The sequence below is a fragment of the Nicotiana tabacum genome, chromosome 22, assembly GCF_000715075.1.
Source record: "Nicotiana tabacum cultivar K326 chromosome 22, ASM71507v2, whole genome shotgun sequence".
NCBI classification, from domain to species: Eukaryota; Viridiplantae; Streptophyta; class Magnoliopsida; order Solanales; family Solanaceae; genus Nicotiana; species Nicotiana tabacum.
In genome coordinates, this window is record NC_134101.1 from 183217014 (window position 1) to 183222781 (window position 5768).

The window sequence follows — 5768 nt, forward strand, 5'->3', positions numbered from 1 at the left end:
AGTAATATAAATAGATCGGGTTGCATGCTGCAACAGTGTTAAATGATGAGGGATCGGGTTGCGCGCTGCAGCAGTGTTATTATTGTTTATTGTAGAATTTGAACTGTTCTCTCTCTTATCTCTCTTTAGCTTCGGTTGGATTGGATATGTTTCCCCTAGAATGTACCCCCGCCCATTTACATTGTTTATTCCTATTTATTTGTTAGTTGTATATTATATAACTGCACAGGTTTATCTGGAGTCTGGTCCTAGCCTCGTCACTACCTCACCGGGGTTAGGCCAGACACTTTCCAGCATATGAGGTCGGTCGTGCTGATGCTACACTCTGCACTATGTGCAGATACCGGAGTAGCATTTGGACAGTAGTACTTGGGGAGCCAGCCTTCAGTCCACTCAGAGATCCTGACGTAGTCCTATAGGCGTCTGCATGCCCGGCGTTCTCTTCTATCTATTTGTATGTTCTGTTTCTACTTGTTTCTGAGACAGACTGTATTTCCTTGTTCAGACATTTGTATGTAGTATTCATAGACAGTCCGTGGATATTGTGACACCGGTTTCTGGGTAGAGACACATGGTGGCATTTTTGTACTGATTTTGGTGTTATATTAGTCTAATTCTTCCGCTTAATTTCACCTTTCGCTATTAAATGTTGATCACCTATTAATTCAATTCGTTTAAAAGAGTTAAAAATGAAGGAGATTGAATTTTCTATATTTCATGGCTTGCCTAGCTTCTATGAGTAGGCGTCATCACGACTCCCGAGGGTGGAAAATCCGGGTCGTGACACGATAAGAGCCAAACAAGCCCAAAGAGCCCATTTTCATCAAGTCGTCTATCATCTGCCCAGGTTAAGCCCAGTCATTAAAATTGTGACAAACATGAAACAAACGACATCAAATATGAATACCAGTGGCTAACATAACTTTCAACATTTGTTGCAATTAACATCACATGAACATGAGTTCGAAACTCCTTATTAAATATGTCAACCCTCATATTGACAAACACCGTATGAATACATTAAACTGATTGATTTCACTAAAACCAAATAAGAGATTTACCACATAATTTAGATCTATATTGCAAAATAGAGCACTTCATGCTCAAAGAACACACAAACCTTCTGTATTTGAAAGTCAGAACTACTTCTCATCACTTTGAACTCATGCACTTAGTGAATCTAACAGTAAAATAATTTAATCCTTCAAACTAGATATCAAAAATGCAACAATAGCTCATATATTCGTGGGGATATTAAAACCAACATTTAACCAGCAACACTGTGAGAGGAGCTCCTTGTGGACTGATTGATTATCACTACTAGCCCAAAATAACTCAATCACAATCTTACAATATGAAGATACTACTCGTCTAAATCAGTCCATGCTGCACAGTCCAAATTAAATACATGAAGAGAATAGTTCAACTCAATTAAAGCCAAAGTGACTAAACCAAACTCTAAACATAATCTCAAAACGTGCTGCTAAAAACATAAATGTAATACAACACATGTTAAACTAATTCAACGAAGAAAAAAAGAACATGAAGGATCTTCGAAAAAATGCAAAGCTTAACATTCAGCAAATTTCCACTCATCCATAACTGTTCAAGTTGATCACATAGCTTCAAAAGTGCATTTCATAAACTCATAGGGTCCAAAGGGTACCTGCTTACAGCAAAACCAACAAGGGAAATAAGCTTGAAGTGGGAGAAAACAAATAGCAAAGTATTAGCAGCACCAACACAGCTAAACAACCATGAGACTCAGCCCTTTTGAGCCATTTTAAACCCAAAATGAAACAAAATTTCTTGAGAAAATGTCAGGCTATGAAGACAAACAGCAGAAACTAAACCAATTTCTACTAAAATGCAAAGGATTTCAATGTTTTTAAACTCAGCCGTTTTTTTTCCAGTTTTTAGTATTGTAATTCTCTCTATCCTCCCATGAAAGAGAAGGAAACATGCCTTTTTATAGAACACTTTTAGGGCAGCAAAATTGGTTTCTAGTTTTACCCATTACCCCTTCTTAAATTTTCAATTTGTTCACTTTTACCTTGAATTTTGGTTTTGTTTGTTAGGTCAGTCCCTTTCCCCACCTTTCAGGAAGTTTCCAAATAAGTTATAAGAGATTCTCTTAATTAATATCCCTAAACTACCCTTGTAACCCTTGTTATTTACCCTCAGTAGATCACATGGGTCAAGTTGACCCGACAAATGACCCAAAACCTGGGCTTGCAAAACCCGGACTAACCCTTTCCTTTCCCTTTGGCCTTCTGAACCATGAAGCTCAATTCCAATTAAAAACTCAAAAGAAAACCCACACAAAAATACAGGCTAAAGGGGTTGCAAAACCAAAACTCTTTCGAAATGAAACCAAAAAATGAGAAGGAATTAATCATGAAAATCAAAACAAACGTAACTAACATGCTTTTAATTTAATCATGCCAACATAAAACTGATACAAAAACAGAAAAATAATAAAGAAAAAAGAAAGAGGAAACAGAAGGAGATAAAGACGGGAAATAGAACAAAGGAACGGGGAAAAATAAAAGAACGATAGTACCTAAAGAAGAATGTAGACGAGCATGGCTTGAAAAGATCTCTGATGTTTTCCGATTTGAAGCAAAAAAGGAGTATTAGTCGGCTTGTTCTTGTGAGAACAAACATCTAACACTCATTTCTGGCCAAAATCATCTTCAAAGACTGGAGAACAATGAACCTAGACCCTTTTCATGAGGAATCGAAGGCGGGAACGGATCTGGGATTCCATTTATGATCTGAAATTAAAGAAAAATGGAGGGGATTTAGGGGAAACTGACGGTGACTTAGTGTCTGATGGATTATGGGGAGTGTGTGATGAAGTTTTTGGGTTGATTGGAGCTTCAATCACTGGTGGAAATAGCGGAATTTGAAGGCAGCATTTAGGGTTCAAACGAAGGAGATGAGAGACTGAAAAGTCGAGTTCTAGGTTGAACTGGTATGTTCAGACAGTTTTAATCAAAAGAGGGGTAGTTCCCTGGCCATTGGATCAAGTCAAATAGAAGGCTAGGATTGATTTTGAAACCCTGAACTCCAAACGACGTCGTTTGGCTAACTAAATAGGGCAGACCGGGTTAGGGGTATGGGTCTGGGCTGGACTGAACGGGTTTTGGAGAAAATCACTTGGGTTGGTATGAATTGGCCCAAAATCAAAGCATTTCTTCATTTTCTTTCCTTTCTTTTTTCAATTTCAATTTTTCCTTTTCTTTTCAAATTAAATTAAAACCTAAATTAGCTCTTAAAACTAAATTAACTTACAAAATTGAGCTAAGTACCCCTCCACAATATTACACAATTAATTAACTCCTAAATTAAAAGAGGAATTACAAATTTAAAATTAAGCGGTTAAAAATGCAAAGTGAGTCATTTTTTGTGATTTTTTTATTTTTATCTAATAACTAATTTACCAATTAACCTAAAAATATAAAACTAAATCCTAAATGCAAATACAGAGTATTTTTTGTATTTTTATGACTTTATAAAAACTAAACATGCATAGACAAATGCGAATAATTAAGAAAACTCTACAAAATTACTAAAATGGCAAATAATTAAAAGAAAAATCTAATTCCTTGGGATTTTGTAGGAGTATTTCATATAGGGCAAAAACCACGTGCTCACAACAGCCTCTTGCAAAAATACAGGATAAGATTGTATACAATAAACTCTTGTGGTTCCGTCCTTCCCCGGACCCCACGCATAGCGGGAGCTTAGATCATTGTGCTGCCCTTTTATTTTTTACTCCTAATCAGATGATTTCTAGCCACACAAGTATCTATGATGTGTTTTAGATCACAAGTTCAAAAGTCTTCTTTTATTTCTTAAACTTCATGCTTTGTCAAACACCTTCACTAAATTGAGAGGGAGAAAATATAATGGTATGACCCAAAATCCCACCTTAGGAATTTGTGATGGCGCCTAGTCTCTAAAACTAGGTAAGCCTAACGCATGAAGAGATCAAACAGAGATAACCATCTTAGCTATATAAAACTTAAACTGATGTATAACGTAACTAAAACTGAACAAATGTTAAATATTTCCCAAAACCGGTAGTACAGAGTCACAAGCTCTACCAGCATACACTAAAATTTTTAAATACAATATGGTTCTGAAATGAAGATAAAATGCAGTAAAGATAATATCCGAAAGTGACTCTTAGGCATGCGAAGTCAAGCAGGTATACCTTGAAGTCTCCAGCCGCACAGACAAAACTCTCAAGAACCAACACAATCAGAAGTATCTGGATCTACACAAAAATGTGCATAAGCGTAGCATGAGTACACCACACTGGTACCCAGTAAGTATCAACACTATATAGTAATGACGAGGTAAGATGAGACACGCACTAGACATATAACTTGTGCTAGATATTAACATAAAGCTAGCAATGGCAAGAACATTAATGTAAGGCTAACAACGTAAAGATTATTAATATAAAACCAACAAAGGAATAATGGAAACACAACTGGAAACAAGATGTAAATGGTTAATAAAGTAGCAACATAATCAGCATAACACATATGATATATTAATGAACTCAAATTAGGAAAATAGATGACAATTCAAGTAACCAAATTATTCCCAACGCATGACTTACAACAAAGTTTACAAAGAGGAACCACACTTCGTAACCACAAATCTTAAGCCACAATCCTGAATCTTACATGCATGGCACCCCGTGCCCATATTATCATTCACTGTCGCACGACAAAGTCCACGTGCTACCATATACATTGTATCTATGTCAAATGATAAATAAAATATTTGATTGATTTATTTAAATTCAATAAGGCATAATAACATTCTTGAATAAAGTAAGGCGTCAAATGAGATAATGAGTTTATTTTAGAAAATAAATAAAGCAAAGTAAAATACAATTTGTACGAAATAGCGTATAAAATAAGTTTAGTTTAGAAATCAAGAAGGTAAAGTAAAATAGTATTTTTAAATTAAGAAAAACACCATATGACTTAACGGATTAAATATAGAATTTATTAAAGTAAGGCGTGATAACAATTTCACATAACGTAAAACATCAAATAGGGTAGTTTAATTTGAGAACCCAATTAAAGTAAAATGTGATAATCATTTAAAAATAATAAAGCACCGAGTGAGATAACGAGTTCTATCTTAAGAGTCACACAAAATAAAGCATGTTAATAATTCTTTTATTTAAAACTGATATGTTACCAACAACTCAACAGATTATGAGATAATGACTCAACGCAAGTAACACTACAAGAAAAACGACCTTCAAGGAAGGGAAATCTGGTCCCTAAAAGTTAAAATCTGGTCCTAAAAGGGTAAATTACCAAGGGAAAAGTCTGATCGTAACCCGTCGTAATAGCCTCCGTCGCTAAATGTCAATAACGACGGGTCTTAATACCTGGTCATTAAATCACTTTAGAGACGGACAAAAAAACCGATCGTGAAATACTTTTAGAGACCACATTTCTTGTCCCTAGTAGGCGATGAAAAAATATTTATTCCCGTCATGAAATCTTTGTAGTGACCAACTGTATCTGGTCCTAAATTATCTTTTAAAGACGGATAGAAAAACTGGTCGGAAAATGTAGAGACAGACTCTCCATACTCGAGATATGGTATGACTTCATCGCAATTCTTCAGTATGTATATATGTGGTTGTTCCAATTCATTTTCTTCAAGCTCACATTGTTCATTAGCTCCCAGAGTACTTCCATGTTGATAAAACATAAATAAACCTCCAT